This window comes from Natrix helvetica (assembly GCF_964273705.1).
Source record: "Natrix helvetica genome assembly, chromosome: 5".
NCBI lineage: Eukaryota > Metazoa > Chordata > Lepidosauria > Squamata > Natricidae > Natrix > Natrix helvetica.
The window spans coordinates 76,913,550-76,936,979 of record NC_138551.1 but is presented as its reverse complement, the minus strand read 5'-3'; the positions used below and the strand labels follow the sequence as shown (position 1 = coordinate 76,936,979).

The following is a 23,430-nucleotide window of genomic DNA, read 5'->3' as shown; positions in this document are numbered from 1 at the left end:
GAGATTGATTGTCCACAATTTATATTTACAGTGATATCAGCTGAAGCTTCAACTATTGTTATCTTTCAGTTAGAAAAACAATGGCTCTCTGGAGGAGTTTTTAACAGCAAGGCAAACAGGCCACATAGCTGCAAACATTTTTCAGTCCATTCTCATTGTTAAGACTAAAATAGTTAAAAACAAAAAACAAAACAGAATTTGGCAAACAATAGCTTAATACAGTCTGCCCTAGCCTGGACTCCTTAAAACCGTGATGGTGAACCTATGGTCACAGGTGGCACGCAGAGCCCTCTCTGTAGGCACATGACCCATCGCCCCAGCTCAGTTCCACCGCCTCCCGCCAGCTGATTTTTGGGTCTCTGCCATGCATGCATGGGGGGCATGCGGGAGACACATACGCAGGGGTGCATTTTTGGTCCCAGGAGACTGCAGGGAGGCCTACTAGGCCCAAAACGGGGTACAGGGGGGGTCACACATGCATGTACATAGGGGGTGTCATGCACATGCTTTTGGCACGCGACGACAAAAAGGCTAGCTATCACTGTCTTAAATCATAACTTCTCCCCAAATTCTCCATCAACATAGAAATTTCAATGCAATGAATTATTATTCTTTTTCTAACTATCCAGTTCAAGCAAGAATACTGTTCTATCATGAACTTTGATTTTAATTTATCAGTAGACCAGAATGTTTTGGTGAGTTGATACTGACTGAATATTCACTGGCATAGGCAAAGGACGCAGATGGGGAGGTGGGGGGGAGAGCTGTAGACCGTTCATCACTAATGTTATCATAGATCACATCCACAATATTTTTTCACCCTCAATCTGAAAACCAAAAAACGCATCATATTGGGAAAAGGATGCCTAAGATGCCAAAAATTGCCCACTAAAAATATTCATATCCCCTGCAGAAAAACAGCAATTGTAAAGAAGAGCTGTAAAACACACAAGAACAATGTAACACCCTCCCTGCAAGCTACTTTTGAGAAAGAACCCCTTAAATTCAATATCCCTCCTGCCTTAACTTTTGATCCAGGCAAGAGAAAGTACATTTATTTATTAAAAAAAAACTTTTCAAGAAATGCTTTCCCTTCCCAACAGGAGCGCTTCAAAAGCCACCCCAAGGCATTAAGCGTTAGGGTGCCAGACGCTGAGTCCACATAGTAAGTTCACAAACGCCTACCTCTTCGGGAAGTGCCCCATTGTCCTTAAGCAGACCCTGCGTCATCCCCCCGCATTACGTGTCCGGACACCCCACAAACCGATTTTCTTTCTCCGCATCGACTTGGCAATCATACAAGGGGCGAAGGGAGGGGGGGATTTTCAAAGCCTCCTTCCTTACTCTGGCTTTCAGTGACAGGGAGGCAGAAACTGTAAAGATCTCCCCGTTACTGTCCTGAAGCCCATCAGATCCCGCCCCTAATACAGCCCCTAATTTACTATACAGTACAGTGAGGAGGGAGGGACTTCTCTACTCCAGGCTAGGCACCTGCAAGATGGTGGAAATCCTAAAGTAAAAGCCGGGCTGGTTTATAGCGTTTCCTTAAAGCATTGCTCCTCCGGGACTTCCCCCCACTCCAGCCCGGCTAAAACACGAGTATGCAGACGCTTCCTCTCCCACGCCCCGCCGGGCTCGTTTCCACGGAGAGGAGAGGAGTCGCATCTCCCGCTGTTTCTGGGAGTACCCGTTTCCAGATAACGCGCCGCGCCAAGGAATTCCCCCAATCGGCTACCTCCACCCGCGTCTACTCCCCTCTTTCTCAAATCACAATTTCAACCCCACATTATCCTGTAAGAAAGAACAGGAATCCTTCTGCGAGGATTCACACACACACACACACACACACACACCGCTTTGCATTCCGGCGCCCCATCTGCAAACATAAGCGCGATCCTGAAGTTTGCATCTTGCAAGGTCGAACTTCGTTCTCGCGCGCATTCTTGCCTCCACATGCAAAAGTTTTAATTTGAAGAGTAGCAACTTCCCCCCATGCTTGAAGAGCGCGGAAAGGATCCAGCAAGGATAAATTTGGGGGAGGGGGGAATCTGAAGAGTGGAAACCCACCCACCCTCCGCAAAAAAAAAAAAAAAAAAAAACCACCCAGGGATCGCGAACTCAGTTTCGCGCCCTCTTGGCACAGCCCGCCTGAAGCTTTTAAGAGGTCGGTCTCAGTGGGATGGTCGTTGGGGTTTTTTCTCCCCCTTCCACCAGCGATCAAAACGCCCCGCAATCTTGGCCAGAAAAGAAGCTGCTCCCCGGGCGTTGTTGCATCCCACCCTCGCAAGGGGAAGTGAGCCAGCGAAGGAAGATCCGTAGACTGACCTGTCGCCCGCGGAACGAGAACTGGCCGCTTCCTCTCTTTCGCTCGGCGGCGGCGGCGGCTGCAGAAGAGAAGCGGCGACTGGTGCACGGAGCCGCGCGGCCGGCCGCTGCCTCACTCCATTGGAATGTCTGAGGTAACTCAACTCGGCGTCCTGCGCGCTCGGCGACCGAGCGGGGCTACAGCGCTGCGCAGTTTTGGTGGGGCTTCCTTCGCCTTCCCTTCCCAGCCTTCCCAGCAACTTTTACACAAGGTGCCTCTTTTACCCCCCTGTTTTTTTCTGGGGGAAAAGGAAAAAAAATAAGCAGGCTATCGCAGCAGAAAACAATGGCTCGATTCAGGGACCGGGGTTGAAAAGTGGAGCACGCACAAGCGCGCCACTATTGTGCGCCCTTGCCAACCGGGAGAAGAAAGGCTTGTGTGAGCCACAAGAACTCAGGGGGCAGAACGAGGGGATATTGTCAAGTTTCCATCTGTTTCATGGAAAACTAGGAGTTGGCGGAACGGAGCATCTTTGCATTTAAAAGACCGCCCCCCACTCCCATTAAATAAGAGGAGGGAGAGAGAGAGAGAAAGCGCCCAAGATCTTGTATAGCGGTTTGGGAACTTAGATTTCAGAAATGTTAACGCTGATTGCAGGCAAAAAAAAAAGTCATTTTATTTTGATAAATTCGGAATATTTTACAGATGGATGCAAACAGTGGTTTGTCCTGATTATGCATCAACATAACCTCCTTCGCTGCCCTTGGGGTGTACATTTAATTTATGATATTCCCCTCCAATATTAAAAAAAAACATGAAGGGGGTCTGAATTTGTAAAGTTCTACTTCATTGTTATACATAAACAGTATTTCCACAATGTAGATGATTGACAAATATTAACCAATTTATTGAGAAGTGAGACTGTCAGTCTGCAGTTGATGAAATGATAATTATTGTCTGCTTTCTGAAAGCAATTTCATTTTTGTACTTTAGGATTAGATGAACAGGCACGTTACAAATCAATGAGATATAAGAACCTTTACAAATAAAACGTAAATTTTTAAAAAGTGAGCAGAACTGGGCCTTTTACAGTGAAGTGCTTTCAAATATTATTAATTAAAGAATGTGAGACCGCATTTAATTCTCCCACTTGAATTAATTTCAGTAGGAGCTACTAGCTGGCAAGATATTGAAATATGTTAGGCTGAAGCAAGTTGTTCATACTGACTAATTAAAATATTATAATGCCCCTTTGTAGTAATTTTGATTACTGAATTAATGGACTTACATCATCTAACTTGATGCTGATTTAATGTTTTACTGCACAGCCCCACACGTTTTTGAAATAAATCTGGTGTGGTAAGTATATAAAAGATTGTAGTCTTTATTTGCAATGGTATGCTTTGATTTGTTCGTCATTCTGATTTCCTAAAAGTTTGCATGCCACTGTGCTATTTCTAGTGGACTGCTGCTTTCCATTTCTGCACAAGGATCAGTTTGACAGCTGTCACCAATGAGGTAGCCAGGATGTGACTGAATGTTTGATGGCCTCCTTTAAGCTCTTTAGCCACATCCATTTTGGATCTTGTGATATCAAACTCCTAGTGACCTATCTGATTTCACATTGTGGTTTGGCATTCTTTAGCAGCAACTTCCAATTACTCTAATTAGCTTGGTATCTTGTGGAGTTTTAGAAAAACCTGTGATGATAACCCATTTCATTTCCAGAAATGAAAATTGGGAAACTTGGTGTATGCTGGAGACTTCTTGTAAACGGTGTTTTTCACTCTCAGCAATGTTAAGATGTGTAGACTTCAACTCCCAGAATTCCCTAGTCATCATTTTGGGAGTTGAAGCTCACACATCTCAAAGTTGATGAGATTGAGAAACAGAGATAATTCTAGCAAATTGATGGTATGTATGAACCAATGTAACAAACTGTTTCTGATTGCTTTTGTTAATAGAACATCAAGAAACCGCTGTTCCCTTTTCGAGAATCATAAAGGGATACACTGACCAGATGGCATGAACTGCTAATGTTTTTAAAGCAAAAAGAATAAAAAGAAGGGGAAGGGAAAGAAAGAAAAATGAGAAAAAGGAAGATGTTGCTTTAAGAATCACTAACTTTGATCAATTAATTAATTAGAGCCAGCTTGGCCTAGGGCAGTGATGGCAAACTTTTTCATCACTGAGTGCCAAAAAGTCTGTGCAGAAACGTCGCATGCGCACACGTGTGCTTGTCAAGGCCATGCTCCAGAAAAGCCAAACTTCCAGGTTCTAGTGCGCATGCACGCCCAACGATCAGTTGGCTGGCGCACATGCACAGGCCGATTTTCAACACTGCCGCACGCGTGAAAGGATCAGGCTCCGGAAAAGCTGAACTTCCGGGTTCTGGCTCGCATGCACACCTAAAAATCAGCTAGCCAGCGCGCATGTGCACACCTTTTTTGGGCACTGCCATGCACGTGAAGGATAGCCGATCGTTGTGCACGTCTGCGTGCCAGAAATCTGGAAGACAAACAGGCAAGGCCACATGCGTGCTGGGCAACATGGCTTCATGTGCCACTTTGGGCACGCGTGCCATAGGTTCACCATCACGGGTCTAGGGTTTAAAGTCCCAGGCTAGAAATTGGGACACCTTAGTCCCATCACTTTCACACAGCCCAATTCATATCACAGCATTGTTGTCGTCAAAAATAGGAGTAAGCTATATTGGATATGTTCCCCACCTGGAGTTATTTGTTACAATAATACAGGCAGGATACAAACAAATTAGTCAAACATTTAAATTCAATCACTGTTTTTAGGCTCATTCATTGCGTATTCTTTTTACTAGATATCTGAAGCATGTCATTTCCTAAATAGTTCTCATAGCTTGAGTCACATTGTTGTGTACGCTAGCCCAAACACGAACACTTGTGTGCCATGTGTAGTATCGATTGTCAGGGACAGTGTAATAAATATGATATTGTGCACCAAAAATATGGCATATCTTGTTAGTGATTTACATTTTATAACTATTGGAGTTGGGTGGCCTTATTAGTCCAATAAATAAATGCTTCATTCTTAAAATAATACTACAGTCAAAATTAACTACATATCTGTATTAATACATAAAACAGGTTTTTTTGGGGTATAGTAACCATTTCAATTGCTCAGAAGAATAAATCTATGCAACTTGAAAGCTTTTCAAGTATTCCAATAGAATAAGGTAAAAATTTCCCCTAAGGGGTGGTGCTCATTTCCTATTCACAGCTGAGAGCCAGTGTTATCTGAAGACATGACTTCTGTCCCCATGTAGTAGCATGATTATATGCCAATGGGGCGGATAATGCTGTTACCATCCCACAAAAGTGGTACCTATTTATCTACTTGCATATGCAGGTTTTTGAACTGCTAAATTGGCAGGAGCTGGGGCAAGAACAGTGCTTGGGTCTGGAATTGCCAATCTTCTGATCAACAAGCCCAGTTGCTTAACCATTAGGTCACCATATCCCCTATTCAATACTATATTCTATATGTATTTATAGAATAAATCTATGTAAATTAAAAGTTTCTAACTGGTCTAATAAAAGGCATATTCACACTTGTTTTATACAAATAAGTATCAAAGATCAACAAATGGGACTAATATTTAGTTGAAAATTCTAAAGAAATTAAGCAGCTATTTTCATTTTTTCCAGATTTTTTTTTCAGTATTTCAAACTTCGTTTGAAATTAAAGACCTGCTAAACATTAAGCAGATACTCACTCCTTGAAATTTCAGCGTGGCGATATGTCTGTGGCAACATGAATACGTTTTTTGACCACGTGAATTCAGAAACATTTTATATCACAACTTGATAACAACATGATAATGCGTGGAACTGGAAGAGATACATGTGCCTGCATAGCCAAATGTTGATGGTTGAAAGTCCCTGAGGAAGCACAGTAATGGTGAATTTGAATGCATATTTACTCGAGTCCAAACATACTCGACTTACGATTAAGTACAAAATTTCTGTTGCTAAGTGAGACATTTGTTCAGTTAGATGTGTCCCATTTTAGAGCCTTGCCACAGTTGTTAAATGAATCACTGCAGTTGTTAACTTAGTGACCTGGTTGTTAAGTGAATCTGGCTTCCCTATCAACTTTGCTTATCAGAAGGTCGCAAAAGTTAATTACATGATTCTGGGACTGCAACCGCCATAAGTATGGGCCAGTGGCCAATTCAAATTTTGATTACACGACCCTGGGGGGGACACAATGTTTGTAAGTATGAAATTCTTACACATGTCCTGATCACTTAGAATGGGTTTCTTATTGTAAAAATGGAATATGTGAATTTTATTTCTTTTAACACATTATGGCACAGCATCAGAAGATTTAGATTTTTTCTCTCTCCTATATTTTCATAGTTTCTGAGACGGTAACAGATTTGGTTACACAGGTATTCATCAGCCTACGACCACAACTGAGCCCAAAACCTATGTTGCTAAGTGAGAAATTTGTTGAGTTTTGTCCCATTTTTACAACTTTTCTGGTCACATTCGCTAACTGAAGCACTGCAGTTATTAAATTAGTCACACGATTGTTACGTGAATCTAACTTCCCCATTGACTTTGCTAGTCAGAAGGTCACAAAAGGAGATCACATGACCATGGGAGACTGCAACAATCATAAGTATGAATCAGTTGCCAAGCATTTGAATTTTGATCACATGATGATGGGATGCTGCAAAGGTTGTAACTGTGAAAAACAATCATAACTTTGAATGGCTACTAAATGAACTATTATAATTTGAGGACTACCTGTAGCAGGTTGCTGTCTCTAAATGGGTCACATTTCTACCTTCCAAGCAGAACACTGTTCAGCAATCAAGGAAGCTGAGCAGGAAAAGAATTATTTATTTTAAAAAAATTGCACCACTGCCATTTAAAAAAAAAATAGTATCACCAATTTTATCTGGTAGTAAACACTGCTACAAATTCATCATGACAACACCCATTGCTATAAAATGAATCATTTCAAGGGCGTGCAGCTGGAAGCCTCAAGCCATATGGTATAGCAGTTTCTAAAATTTTTAATTGTATTCCTTGGATCTCCTCTAAAAATTCAAGGATCCCCTTGAAATTTCTAATATAACCTGCTATTATATTAGAACATATCTGGGGAGGATCGTAATAAACATATTCAATGGATTTATTTTGAACCAGCTTCATTCTAAAAATGATATAATTTTGATTCCACTTCACTTTTTTTGAGTACTTCCCTATTATATGTCATTAAAAGCCAAAAATACATTTAAAAGGAGTCCATAAAGGGCAGCACAAAACTAGAATTGTAGGTATTTCTTTTTTGCCATTTAATGATAATTGGGATGTTAAAGATTTCGGTATGGAACTGAATTGGGGAAACTGACCTTTGATGATACATCTTACCTAAAGCTGAAAAAAAATCCTATGAAATAATAAAGCTGCTATAACATGTAAATATCCTTGAATTCAACATAAGCTTACCAGATATCTCACTGACATTCCCAGTAAAAAAAACTAGATAAATTTATACTCTTGGTTCATGTATGGCTTTTGACAAAACTGTACAGTATAGAGCTCTGGAACATATTCTGCAGAACATACATATTACTCAGACAAGAAAATGTGTATATAACTGTTAAAATAATGTTCTGAAGTGGAAAATGTAAGTTGGAAAAGTTCAGTAGATTTTTTTTTCAAATGAATGCAAGAACATCTGAGTTATATCATTGCATAGATGAGTAAGATTTGAATGCATCACATTAAAACAGCTGAAATGATGTGGTTTCCAAGTTTTTAATTTTATTTCAAATTAGCAATAAAAATTCAGGCTGCCAAGGAAATATATAACTGCCAATTACCCAGATAAAGCCAAAGAAAACCTGCTTTCACCAGCTTTTATTATTACACATTAAATCTGCATGTGGTGTAGACCAGATGTGTTGCACACATGTCCTAGTAAATGTGTACTTGATACTGTAGTAGAGCTGCTACTAGAGCAACATTAACAGGGCAAGATTAAAAACTGGGGAGTGAAAGCTGAGTGTGAATACTGAATTTGATGGTATAAATACATTGAGTACATGAGCTTAAACCCATTGTCAAGAACAAGTTGTTAGGAAACAATACTTATTTTAATAATACAGGTATGTATTAACTGTTACAATGTAATAAGGGTCAACCAGAGAGGCAGTTTCTGTAATCAGGGCAATAAAGATTAAGCTAGAAAAAAAAAACAATGTTTCCTTCCTGCCTTCCTTTCAGGATTAGCCCTATAAAGTGGGAAAAAAACAAAATAAGATTTCTTAAAACAACCAGTTCTCTGAACTGCTTAGAAAGTTAACAACTGGTTCTCCCGAATAGGTGCTAAGTGGCTGAATCCCACCACTATATCTATCTATCTATCTATCTATCTATCTATCTATCTATCTATCTATCTATCTATCTATCTATCTATCTATCTATCTATCTATCTATCTACTATCCATCCATCCTCTCTTCATCTTTCCCATTCTCTCTAAAACATTTATATGCCACCCATCTTGAGTCAAATTCTGAATGGCTCAAAACCCATTATCTATCTACAGTACAATAAAATAAATACATTAAAACAGAAAAGATCTGGCATCACAGTCAAGCTTTTCTATGCAGCCCACAACAAGTTCACCCCATTTAAATTTTTATCTATTAAGGGTTGAATTAGTGTGGAGTGCAATTCCTTGTAAAATCTTTCTCTGAGCAAGATACTGTATGTTCTACAGTTATACAGAAGTGGAAAACCTCTGTGCAAAAAGGGTACCTGATTTCATCTGCGGTCAGAGGTAACAAGAATCATGTATGTGCGTGTGTGTGTGTGTGTGTATGTGTGCATGTGCATGTGTGTGTATTCTTGCACTCTAGGTAAATAAATTAAGGCAATTGATAGATTTTACAGATATTACCAGGCTATGAGGATGCCACCAGAGACCTGGAATCTGATAATAGGATAACAACATGCTGAGTATGAAAATCTATTACAGAATTTCACCCTAATATGTACGAAGTTCATTCCGTATTGTATTTCAAAGTAGAAGTATCATTCAAATGGGGGTGTGGGTGCGGGTCCCCCCCCCCCCCAGTAAGTGCCATATTTCATTTACATTCAGAGGTCATTATTGCCTTTCTCAAATACTGAGTAGTTGATTTGAAGTAAGAATTCTTGCACTGCTTTCTATAAAGTTTCCCAAGAAATCACTATTCAAGAAAAGGAAAAAGAATGTAGGTCTGCTGAATTTGGCTATTACTGCTGCTATTTCTAATAATATAACAATAATGCATCACATATGTTATATACAGTATCTGTTAGGAATTACATTTTTTCAAACAAACTTTTTTTTTGTCACATTAGTCCAGCTTTAGCCAATCAGAACTTAAATGTTGTACAATCCCCTATTGCGTGTTCTGTTTTCAGTTTGTTTTGAAACTGTGGAATAAGGATATTATCCCTTTAAGATGGAAGAGCCTGTTATCTCGTCTTACGGAGTGTATCCTTTTCTGTGAATGCCTGCAGTTGTTTTACAGGTATCAGTACTGTGCATGATTGGCTGTCTTCCTGTGAACATAAAATGACTTGCTTGCCCCATAAAATGACTTGATTGTGGACTTTAAACCGCTGTTAGAGCCATGGGGCAATGCTAGGTTATCAAATGCTACCATAATAAAAATTTTATGAAAGAATTGCTGTTTTAAATAGTTGCTGCAGGTATGACCATGTCTTCCAGCTTTGTCACAATCGGCTTCAGTCCCATTCATGCAATGTTTGAATCAGGCCTTTTTCTTTTGATCTGTTGGAAGAAAAATCCAGGTCCAGGACCAAACCTGGAATAAATGGAGGCTGATTGAAAAGAAAGATTCTTTTTATTGGTGAACAGAACCAACATGCACACACACACACAGCGTGCAGTTCTGGGACAGCTGACAAAATGGAGTTGAGAATTGGGTGGGTTTTATACCTTCTTTGGGCTTTGTATTTGAGATTCCTGTTCTTGTTGCAAGAACATGTCCTTTAATATTCTAATGGCTGTTGTCAGATTCCTATGGGGTTGTGGCTGGCTCTATAGGCAGAAGGGGAAATGCAAATCCTAGGTGTTTGTCTGAGCTAATCTTGTCAACTTTGGCTTGTCTAATTGTATTGCTTATCTGGAGTATCTGTCTGACCCAGTCTTTCTGAATGGATTACCAAATCTGAATTTCTAAAAGCTGGCCTCCTCATTTTCTGCTTGGGGCAGGGAGACTGGGGCTGGTGTCTGCCTCCCTTAAGATTCCCCCCCCCCCCCATTTCTCCTATAGGGGAAATATTCTATCCTATCTTTTTCATATTCCCCAATATATTTCACTCTCTAGGAGGGTGGGTGGGTGCTGACTTTCTACAGATCCTTGTGCATCCCATTTTGCATTTACTTTAGAGCCTTGTAGTCTAACTGGAAAAAGAATAATAGTAACCATTGAAAAGAATGGATTCACTTACTGACTGTGATTTGTTTAACAACTGCTGTAAAAATGGTTGAAAAATCAGATCCAGGGTGCCTTGATGTACAACCAAAACCAACATTCTGATCTCCATTGTTGTATATTGAGAATTCCCTCCATACAGTATAAGACAGGGGTGTCCAAACTTGGGAACTTTAAGACTTGTGGACTTCAACTCCCAGAATTCCCCAGCCAGCCATGCTGGCTGGGGAATTCTGGGAGTTGAAGTCCACAAGTCTTAAAGTTCCCAAGTTTGGACACCCCTGGTATAAGACGTTCACATATTGCCTGTGGGTGTAACAGTATTTCCATCTTTGTTTTTTCACTAATAAAACTTTACCATCAGGAGTATCTGGCAACAAACAATGGTTCAATTTAAGCCGAAGTCCAAAACGGTTTAAAAGATTTACTATAGTACCAAAACACGGAGAAATGATTAGCATTTTCCATCAGTTTATAGCAACCAGATTAGGAGAAGCTCAAAAACAAGAATGACTCATCAGAAATTGAGGAGTGCAGCCTAGGTCAAGACGCCTCTGCCTCTTCCGAGGGAAGACCAGGGTGTGTTGTAATGGATAAAAAGTGACATTCCCAAAAGAGATTTTATTTCAGAAGGCCAGGGGATTTATGAAGACAATTCATAAATGTCTTCATAAATCTTGTCTTCCTCAGGAATAGGCCAAATTTTCCAGAGACAAGATATTAAAGAGCGTTTTATACATGTTTAATTACAGTATAATGCACATTTGTTTCTTTTTAATTCCCCAAATGTATTTGTCTGCAACATGAAGAGTTTCCCCAGATACTTAAGAGAGGAGTGCTAAGTGCTGAGGTGTCTGGGAAAAAAATATTAATGAAACTATAAAACATATGCAAACATTTAAAAACATGTCAACACCTTAATAAGCAGCTCCAGAATGATGTAACAGTGACAGTAAACAAAAGTCATTATGCCAATGTCATATGAGCACTTGAAATCAAAATGAGCACTAAACAGGCCTCAGAGAAGCCTGGCACCAAGAGGTAAAGATTATTTAGGGCAGGGGTGTCAAACTCAAGGACCGGGGGGCGGATCCAGCCCATGGGGTGCTTAGATCTGGCCTGCAGGCCTGCCCTGGAAACTGGCAAAGGGTTGCAGGAGGTGGAGGGACAGATGAAAAGGGAGTCCAGGAGCCCGTTTTCTCTGGCAGAGCACTCAGGCCACCACAGGCTCCCCCGACACTAGTGATGTCGAGCTGGCCACGCACAACATGGTCACGCCCACCACAGCCCCCCAAGGTCAAACACAACTCTGATGCAGCCCTCAATGGTTTAGGTGGTTCCCACAACCACAAATGCCTCTCAAAATGATAAGAGCAAAGTATCTCTTCAGAGTTGTGCGGAATAAGTTACACATAGACTTCAACTTACAGCCGTTCATTTAGTGACCAATCAAAGTTACAACGGCACTGAAAAAAGCAACTTACGGTCGTTTTTCACGGTTACAACCTTTGCAGCACCCCCATCATGTGATCAAAATTCAAATGCTTGGCAACTGGTTCATACTTAGGACTGTTGCAGTCTCCCAGGGTCATGTGATCCCCTTTTGTGACCTTCTGACAAGCAAAGTCAATCAGGAAGCCAGATTCACTTAACAACCGTGTGACAAATTTAACAACTGCAGCGATTCCGTTAACAAATGTGACAAGAAATGTTGTAAAATGGGGCAAAACTCACTTAACAAATTTCTCACTTAACAACATAGGTTTTCGGCTCAATTGTGGTCATAGGTTGAGGACTACCCATATAACCAAATTTGTTACAGGAACAGTCTCAGGATCTATGAAAATATATGAGAAAAAAAATCTTAATTTTCTGATGCAGTGCAATAATGTGTTCAATGTGTTAAAAGAAACATTTACATATTCCATTTTTAAAATAAGAAACTGATTCTAACTGATCAGGACAAGTGTAAGCAACATAAACTATAGCTTGGTACATCTGAAAGTAATTTTATTTTTCTAGGGAAGGTTTTGAAGCTACATGAACAGCGATCTGTTTCCCACAGTTGTTAATCTAAAATCTACAAACACACCTACACCCACACAGTAATTTCTGTGCTTTACCTAATTTACTACAAAGGTAGGATAGATAACCCAGCACTCTGTCAGACAGCACTTTCAGAACAAAGATGGGGAATGGAAAATGAAGACCAATCAAGGAGATGTAGTGCTGAAGCTTTTGTTTGGGATAAAGTAGAAAGAATATACACACACACACACAGAGACACAGACACACACACACACACACACACACACACATAATTAGCAACTCAGACTAACACAAGCACAACCAGGCCCCCACCCAAACAGAACACGCCCCCATCCAATCAGAGCACAGCCAAACTCCCATCCAATCAGAGCACAGCCAAGCCCCCTACCAATCAGAATACACCTCCACCCAATCAGAATGCAGCCAAGCTCCCACCCAATCAGCTCAAACCCCCACTGGCAGTTAAAAAGAGGAACCGGCTGAGATCTCACATTGCTCCTGGAAGCACCAAGCCGGAAGCACCAGCCTGAAGATGATGAATGAGACTTCATCGAAACATCGTGAAAATACTTCCAATTCTACGCGGGAGAAAACCCGAACAACCAAAGACATACATATATATATTATGGGTTTCTGCCTGGATGGTTTTCTGTGATGAGCCGAAAGGACAGAAAGAGGGAGGAGTGAGCTCCCTCCCATATTAGGTCATACCAGGGGTTGTAACACAAACACATACTTATTTCCCTGGCTCAGCTGATAAAGGAGGAGAAGCCTGTGGCATAGTGGCTAAAACTCTTGCCTAGTGTATAATACAGCCCAGGTTCGAATCCCAGTAAGGGTATGGCTAGCTGATGAGAGCTAAATAGCTCGAAATGGATCTATACTAGTCTCCCTTTATTTTATCAGCACAAATACAACACAAATATAAAAAGGCAACATTAAAAATAAAAATATGGGTTTCTGCCTGGATGGTTTTCTGTGATGAGCCGAAAGGACAGAAAGAGGGAGGAGTGAGCTCCCTCCCATATTAGGTCATACCAGGGGTTGTAACACAAACATATATATATATATATATATATATATATATATATATATATATATATATATATATATATATATATATATATATATATATATATATATATATATATATATATATATATATATATATATATATATATATTATATATATATATATATATATATATATACACACACATATATATACACACACACACACACATACATCATACATCATACATACATACATACATACATACATACATATATATATATATATATATATATATATATATATATATATACACACACACATACATACATCATTCATACATACATACATACATACATACATACATACATACATACATACATATAATCAGACCATAGAGATTAGGAACTAGAAACAAAGAAGCCTTGTGAATGATGTAGATTCTGGATGAAAGACTTTTGGATGAGGATCCAACCAATTACTGAGAATCTATAACCAATTTAGTCACTAAATGTAAACTACTTGCCAGACTGTTCACCATCCCTTCTCAGTTTTGAGACAAAGATGAAGCTCTGGAAAAGACCAGGGCTCACTCTTCTTTTTAACTCTACCCTTGGTGGATGCATATCATTGGGTACTTACTGGTTAAGGGGAGAAAGATGAAGAATGGTACAGTAAGGGTGATTTAAATATATATCAGTCATAGGTTGGGGGTGAATAATAGAATAATAACAGAATAACAGAGTTGGAAGGGACCTTGGAGGTCTTCTAGTCCAGCCCCTTGCTCAACATTTCATACAGGTGGCTATCCAATCTCTTTCAAAGTAGAGACTGGAATACAGCTGGAAGGGACCTTGGAGGTCTTCTAGTCCAGCCCCCTGATCAAGCAGGAGAACCTATACTGTTTCAGATAAGTGGCTGTCTAGTGTCTTCTTAAAATCTTCCACTGATGGAGTACCCATGATTTCTGAAGGCAAGCTATTCCATTGGTTAATTGTCTTCACTGTTAGGACGTTTCTCCTTAATTCCAGGTCGCTTCTCTCTTTGCTTAGTTTCCAAACATTGTTTCTTGTCCTGCTCTCCGATGCTTTGTAGAACATTTTGACCCCCCTCTTCTTTGTGGCAGCCCCTCAAGTCCTGGAATACTGCTGTCATGTTGCCCCTAATTCTTCTTTTTTTTTAGACTAGCCAAACCCAAATCCCGTAGCCGTTCTTCATGTTTTAATCTCTAGGCTTTTCATCATTTTAGTTGCTCTTTGAACTTTTTCCAAGGTCTCAACATCTTTTTTTATAGTATGGTAACCAAAGTTGGTTGCAGCATTTCAGGTGTGGTCTTACTGGGGCTTTATAAAGCGGTACTAATACTTCACGTGATCTTGATTCTATGCCTCTCTGTTTATACAATTGTATTAGCTTTTTCAGCTGCTGCTGAACACTGCTGGCTCATATTCAGGTGAACATCCACTGGGACTCCAAGGTCCCTCTCACAGTTACTGTTTTTGAGCCAGGTCTTGCCTAATCTGTACTTTTATCTTTAATTTTTTCCTGCCTAAATGTAAAACGTTACTTTTCTTCACATTAAAATTCATTTTGTTGAATAGGCCCCATTGTTCAGAGTTTGTCAAGATCTTTTTGGATCCTGAGCTTGTCTTCTGGGGTGTTGGCTATTCCTGCCAGTTTAGTGTCATCTGCAAATGTGATGAGTTCCCCTTCTATTCTCTCATCTAAGTCATTTACGAAGATATTGAAGAGTACTGGGCCTAACATGGAGCCTTGTGGTAGCCCACTACTTACTTCTCTCCATGTGGATATAGTAACCCTCTTCTTAAAAGTCTCCAGTGATGGAGTACCTACAGTCTCTGAAGGCAAGATGTTCTACCGGTTAATTGTTCTCACTGTTGAAGGCAACATCACAATGAACAGAAACAAAAACAAAAATATTGCCTGGGCATCTCTGTACTATTGTTAGGTGCAATTGAGGAAGGCCCTAGAGTGTACTCCCCTCCTGTGCTTCTCGGTGAATTCATAATGCAAAAAAAGTAAAATAAAAGGGAAATAGCTTTAAAGCAGTTTCAATCCCACTTCCCTAGTCACTGGGCCCCTTCATATATTCATGAATTTGAGTGTGATCAGCTAATTCCTTTTCAGAACTACGATGACTGCACTTCAGTGGTGATATATCAAAATTGCTGGTGAAGTGTGTTGACCCTACACAGCTTTCAAGTGTTACATGTTTGCTGACTTTTTTTATATTAGCATTATAACACACGAGGACTCTGTCCAAATTTAGCTTGAGGAATGTGAGCTGAGAGGTGGGAAACATAGGCAGTCTGTCCTATTGAAAAAAGGACACCCACAGATACAGGAAAAATTAACACCTAGTGGTAGCTCAGAGATGAAAGAAATATCTGTTTCAAGATGTGCTGAGAAATTAGAATGGCTGAGAATTTACTGCACACATTATTGCTTCTTTGAAGCTGGAGATGTGCAATCAATTGAACAGTGTCATGTAGCAAAGGTTAGTTGCTCTATGTATGATATAGTAATCTTCTGATAAGGGCTAACATTTCATAATGATATGATGATGATGTCCTTTTGATATCCTTTTGAGTCAATTCAGTTTATTCTATTTGCAACTGTGACTCTCAGTAGCTAACAGGGTTAACAATTCAATACTCGTCAAGAATAATACAAAAACACATAATGACAATGGAGGATAACACAAATCATTAGTAAATAATTATCCATCTCACAGGCTGAATTAACCACCCAACTTGTTTGGTCCAGATAAATATCCACTTTTTAAAAACTTAATGAAATGCATTGGGATTGAGGCCAATGAAATGTTAGGGAGCACAATGTGTTAAAGGACAAGTGCAGCAACAGAAAAGTCACACTTCCTGGGCCCTGTCAATATTTTTAAACAGATGGAGCCCCATAGCTTCAAGAACCAAGAAGTAGTCTCATCAGTTTCACTGAGTTAGCTCAGAGTGGATATTTATAACTGAGAAACTCATTAATCTTCTGTTGTTTTGCTGAACTTCTGGTGAGAGTGAAATGGTGAGCTTGATGTTCCTCTTGCTGCATGTTTGTGATCTGGGTACTTGGTGCCTGGCCCATGATTATGATATCACAGTGAGCCACAGACATATGGTTGCAATTTCTGACATTCCCTGCTGGCTTTCCACAGGCAGTGGGGAAGCTGGCAAGAAGTCGGAGGTTGCAATCACATGAGATCCTACATGAGGTCCTGGTTTAATGATCTGCATGATCTGAACTTTGCAAACGCAACCAGAACTGCTGGATCTGCCATCCCTAAGCAACATGGTCATGTCACATTGCATTTTACAACCACATCACTTAGGGATGGCAATTTTGGCCCCAGTTGCCATTATTAAGTCAAGGGCTACCTATACAGGGTCTACGACAATTCACCGTGGCCAACTCACCGTAGCCAACTCACCGCAGGACAAGAGTTACATTATTATTAAATAAATGGTGGAATAGAATCATTAAAGAAAGGATGCCAAAGGAGAAACAGAATGAAAGTTGAATGGCAAAAATTTTTTTAATTTTTTTTATTTATTTTAAATAATTAAATAGATTTGTTAAATTGTCCTGCAAGTTCTCTACATGGGGCTCCCCTTGAGATGCACCCGAAGACTACAGCTAGTTCAGAATGCGGCCGCGCGGGCTATCATGGGGAGTACCAGGTACTCCCACATAACACCTCTCCTGCGCGAGCTGCACTGGCTACCTGTGGTTTTTCGGGTGCGTTTCAAGGTGTTGATTACCATCTTTAAAGCGCTCCATGGCACAGGACCTAGTTACCTGCGGGATCGCATCTTACCTCATACATCCCTGCGACCAATTCGCTCCCACAGGGAGGGACTCCTCCGGGTGCCGTCCACTAAGCAATGCCAACGGGCGGAGCCCAGGAGTAGAGCCTTCTCTGTGATGGGCCCAACCCTCTGGAATGACCTCCCCCCCCCCGATATCAGAACCACTACCGACCTCCGCTCCTTCCGACAGAAACTCAAGACCCACCTGTTCCAATTAGCTGGCCTAGCCCATTTATAGTCCCATTCTTAACCTCCTGGCAAACATTTTATTCTGGGGTAGTTTTTTAGGGGTAGTTTTTAATGTATCTCTAACTGTAATTTTAATTATTATTGTACAGTTTATATGTTACCTCCTCCATCTATATTTATCCATATCTATCTATATCTGTATGTATTTATATTGTGTTTTAATATGACTGTACACCGCCCCGAGTCCCTTCTGGGAGAGGTCGCGGTTTATAAATTAAATAAAAGTAAAGTAAAGTAAAGTAAGTCCCAGCTGTGACGAGCTGCCCTGCAGTGAATTGGCCAGGGTGAGTTGGCCTTGGTGAGTTGGCCGCAGCAAGTTGTTCCATTCTGACCTGTGCATGCAAACTACAGCGAGACATTCAACATTGCATGAGGTTTGGCTTGATGTTCTACTTCACAGCATTTGCTTTCGTATTTCAGATGTACTGTTTAGTAGGTTTTATGTCCCTACTGTTTAAACATGATACTGTAAATCAGGGGTGTCAAACCCGCATCATCATGGCGGCATCATGTGACGTATTGCGACCTTTTTCTCCTTCGCTAAACCCGGCATGGGTGTGGCCAGTGCGTGACACATCTGGCCCACGGGCCACAAGTTTCATACCCCTGCTGTAAATCAATACATACAGTTTTCAGTCAATTACATTGCAAACTTTCTAAAAACACCTGTTTGCATTTGTTTGCTTAGCTGAAACTTGGAACAGACTACTGACTGACTCATTTCCAGCACCTGAAGTTTGACACGATAAGTATTTTGCAAATATTTGCAGCAGGCAATCAATCATGACTTAAGAAAAGATTTGTAAATAAAATAGGCATATCCCATATTTATATTAATGAAACCCTTCACAACATTTCTGAGAATTTTAGTACTATAATTGATTTCTTTGAAACCTATTTCACTAAAAAAAGACCTACATCAAATATCAAACCTTCTTCTATGAGACAATATGTAAGGTTAAAGTTTAGTCAATCATAGCTATCAACTTGCAGCTTTTCAGCTTGCAATTGAGCATTTCAACTGAAGAAAAATGGGGGGGGGGGATTGAAAAGGCAAAGAGAGTTTTTAACAAATTTTATTTAATACCGGTATACACCAATGATATTTCAAATATACATTTAATATTTTTAAAAGGCCAAATATATTTTAGCTAAAATAAATATAATGGTAACATCAGCAGGTAATAGCAGACTATAGAGAGTCCTTGACTTATGACTGTAACAGAGTCTGCCCATCATGGTTGTAAATCGTGATGGTCTTAAGTGAGTCCATGTCATTGACCCAATTTTATGACTTTTTTGGTGGTGGTCATTAAGCAAACAAATGGTTTGCTATGGGCCGTTTCTCAGCAAAAAGTCATAAAATGCATAAAGTGTCCCAGGGTCATGGGATCACCTTTTGCAACCTTGTGACAAGCAAAGTCAATGGGGAATCGAGATTCACTTAACAACAGTGTTTCTATCTTAAAACTGCAATGACTCACTTAACAACTAGGGTGAGGAGAGTCATAAAATGAAGCAAAATTAACTAGGCAACTGTCTCACTTAGTGACAGCAACTTTGGGCTCAATTGTGCTCATACGTTGAGGATTAACTGGAAATATATAAAATATATAAATAATGGCTCTTTTTAAGAGTAATATAGGAGTAGATAAGTTTTGGGGAGCTTTATACAGCTCTGAGTCATTGCTCTTCAAGAAAAACATACAGTACCCTACATATTTATTTATTTAATTTATATCCCACCTTTATTGCTGAACCACAGCTCCCAGGATCCCTTAGCACTGAGTACATTGGTTGGGACTGCCATGCATGGCAGCTCAGAATCCATGTTGCCTGCCCTTCTGAAAGCCAGTTCAATAAGCATTTTGGAATGGGTGTGTTCTAAATAGAACATTTCAATACCAGAATGTTGGTTGATATGTTGGAGGTTTTCTCAGGACCCTTCCCTATCACGAGCTCCGGTACAACTTCTCCTGTCTCCTGGAAGTGTATTTGAGCAATGGCACAGTATGCGGGCTATCCAAAATAATAATAAAAGTAAAGGTAAAGGTAAAGGTTCCCCTCATACATATGTGCTAGTTGTTCCTCACTCTAGGGGGCGGTGCTCATCTCCATTTCAAAGCTAAAGAGCCAGCGCTGTCCAAAGACGTCTCCGTGGTCATGTGGCCGGCATGAGTAAACGCCAAAGGCACACAGAATGCTGTTACCTTCCCACCAAAGGTGGTTCCTATTTTTCTACTTGCATGCTTTCGAACTGCTAGGTTGGCAGAAGCTGGGACAAGTAACGCGAGCTCATTCTGTTACGCGGCACGAGGGATTCGAACGAACGACCTTTCTGATCGCCAAGTTTAGCCTCTTAGCCACTGAGCCACCGTGTCCCTTAAAAAAAAAATCCACAAAATCCTCCTGCTTCCCCATTCCAGTAATTCAGTCTGCTGCACCTTTAAAAGTCTTTGGCCTGCAGAGGATCCCTATCAAATGCCTATTTGTTTTCTGACAAATGTATTAAGCTGAATCCAGCGCTGGGGATTTGGAAATTGTAATAATAACATTTGTGATGCAAGCCTACCCTCAGGAGAAGTTAATAGGGATTATAGAATAACTTTTATTAACTGCTCCATATGTCTGGATAAATCTGATAGGAAGGAGAAGGGAACAAATGAAAACAAATCTTTTTAAAAAATCTTGCAGAACAACATGCCATGGGTTTGCGAAGAAAATAAAAGTCTGAAAAGAAGAATTTGCTCCTTCCAGAAAGATATGCCCTACTAAATGTTTTTAGAAATGGTTCTGTAATGGTACCTTGTATTTCTAACTGAAACCAACATACCTGTAGTTATTTTACTTGCCAATGATGCAGAGTTTCAAAAGTTGGGTATCAGCTAGAAATATGGTTGAGGTTGCTTGCCTACATTGCCTATTACCACAAGCTGAACATTTCCCTGATTTGCTATTGTTAAAACCCACATAGACTCCTTTTATATTGGTGGAAGAGACTCCTTTATAATGACACAATAGTACAAAACGATGAGCTTTCTTATGGTTAATCTTTGCATCACAGACCATGAAAATATTCCCAAAGAAAGGCCTTTTGAGAAGTAATATATTTTGCCCTTCCCATTGCCTTCCCTGTTCTCCCCTCCCTTTCTCCCTTCCTTCCTTCCTTCCTTCCCTCCTTCCTTCCTTCCTTCCTCCCTCCCTCCAACAAAAGACACTCAGCTAAAGAAAAACTCCTTTTCTGATTATTTTAGGAGCAGTGTTCCCCCCCCCCCCCCCCCGTTTCTTTAGGACTCCCAAGGCTGCCCTTTTGTGGGCATATAAATATATTCACATTTTTCTATGTGCTATTTATTTTTTAATTATATCCTACCTTGCAATGTAGGCCTTCCGGAGCCAGTTCGGTGTAGTGGTTAAACACATCAGGCTAGAAACTGAGAGACTGTGAGTTTTAGTCCCGCCTTAGGTACGAAGCCAGCTGGGTGACCTTGGGCCGGTCACTCTCTCCCAGCCCTAGGAAAGAGGCAAGGGCAATCCATTTTCCCAAAAAACCTTTGTCAATTAAAATTGCAGGGACTAGTCTAGGTGGTTGCCAGGAGTCAGAAAACTGAACGTTACAAACACTTTGCAGTGTACTGGTGTGAGATGAAATGATTGATGCCTTATGTTTGCTTTCTTTCTTTGGTCATAGGTCTTGGAGTTTTAGGTTATAGCTTTCTTTATTGACTTAAAGGCTAATTTAATTTTAAAGAAGATTAGGGTATACTTCTGAGTCTGTAGTATATACCAGTGATGGCTAACCTTTTTCTAAAGGTGTGCCAAAATTGTGCGCATGCATGCCCACCCACCTGCGCATGTGTGCATGACCCCACATGTGCATGTACCCCATGCATACATGTGCGCACCCATGCAGGCGCGTCCCCTCGTGCATGTGTGTGCCCGGGTTTTGCCCTCCCCAGGCTCCGGAGGCTCCTGAAGCCTGGGGAGGGCAAAAACGGCCTCCCGCGGCCCTCCGGAAGGCCAAAAAACCAGCTGGCCAGCCTGTGCATGTGCACCAAAGTTGAAGGCTGCTATTCTGGCAAATATTGCTCCGTGTGCTATCTGTGGCACATGTAGGTTCGCCATCACGGGTATATACCGTATACAATGAATAAACAGGCTGGAATGATGTATCAGTAACAAATTTTGTGCCGCAGCTTTGACTTGATCCATGATCCAGATTAAAAATCCTGTCACATACTCTCCCTTTTCCTCACAGGGTTGCTATGTTGGACCTCAGAATGTACTGGAGAAGTAGGTATAGGACAGGCAACTTGTCAAATTTTTGAATTATTTATCTAAAAAGTCCTGCCTCTCCTCTCTAGACACCAGCATCTCTTTTAGGGGACCCAGAAGAGCCCCAAAGACTTTGGGGAATATTTAGCCTTTCAAGAAAGAATAGGTTCCCTGAGCAGAACACAGCAACCTGCTTTTCTTGAGAGGCAAGCTAAGCCTGACCACAAATGTATAGTTACATTTCTTGGGAAAGAATGAGGGCTAACGAAAACACGTCTAGCAACAAAGAAGAATGTGGCCTTGAGAATTAATCGGGTCACATGGATTTATGAATTTCATTCCCTCGGAAAATGCTGGTCTTGTATTCAGGACTTTTCCCGTGTAAGATTGAGATTGTCTTGGCAACGTTTCAGCGAGGTCTCACTCGCCATCTTCAGGCTGGGTTTGGGGCTTAAAGCTGTGGTGGGTTTCAAAAATTTTTAGAACCTTTTCTGTGGGTGTGGCCTGCTTTGTGGGAGTGGCTTGCCGGCCACGTGACTGGGTGGGAGTGGCTTGCCAGCCAAGTGACTGGGTGGGACTGGCTTGATAGTCATGTGATTGGGTGGGCGTGGACAACTTGTAAAATGTGGTGAAACTCACTTAACAACACTCTTGCTTAGCAACCAAAGTGTTGGCTCAGAAACTCTGGCATTTGAAGCACGCAAGTCTTAAAGCTGTCAAGTTACAAGACCCTTGCACCCCTAACCCTTTAGAAAAAAAAATCCCAGGTATGTTCAAACTTGACAACTTTAAGACTTGTGGACTTCAACTCCCAGAATTCCTCCTCTCGCTCTTCATCTTGATGATGTGCGGACAGGCAGGGGGAGGGAGCTGGAACTGGTTCTAAACGGCACTGTAGATTTGTGGAACCTCTTCTATAGAACTGGCAGGAACCCACCCCTGGCTTAAAGTGTAATCGGAGCTGCCCAAAACCCAGCCTGAAGATGACGAGTGAGACCTCGCTGAAATGTTGCCAAGACAATCTCAATCTTACACGGGAAAAGACCCAAATACAACAACACAAGCATACCTACACCCGTGAAAATCTACGAATATATATATTCATGACCAGTCAGAGCAGTTTTCTGTGAATGGCAGATAAGACAAGGCATTGCATATATGTGTGTTCATATTATGTCGAAAGGGAATTACTGA

General features: G+C 40.8%; 1 protein-coding gene across 1 annotated transcript in view; it reads right to left on the bottom strand.

The window, feature by feature from the left end:
• Positions 1 to 21,372, bottom strand: part of PLCE1 (phospholipase C epsilon 1) — a 172,248-nt gene extending 150,876 nt beyond the window's left edge. The window contains exon 1 of the mRNA XM_081953906.1: positions 21,335 to 21,372. The gene's annotated coding sequence lies outside the window, so the exon portion shown is untranslated. The remainder of the gene's footprint in view (positions 1 to 21,334) is intronic.
• Between the last annotated feature and the right edge of the window lie 2,058 nt (positions 21,373 to 23,430).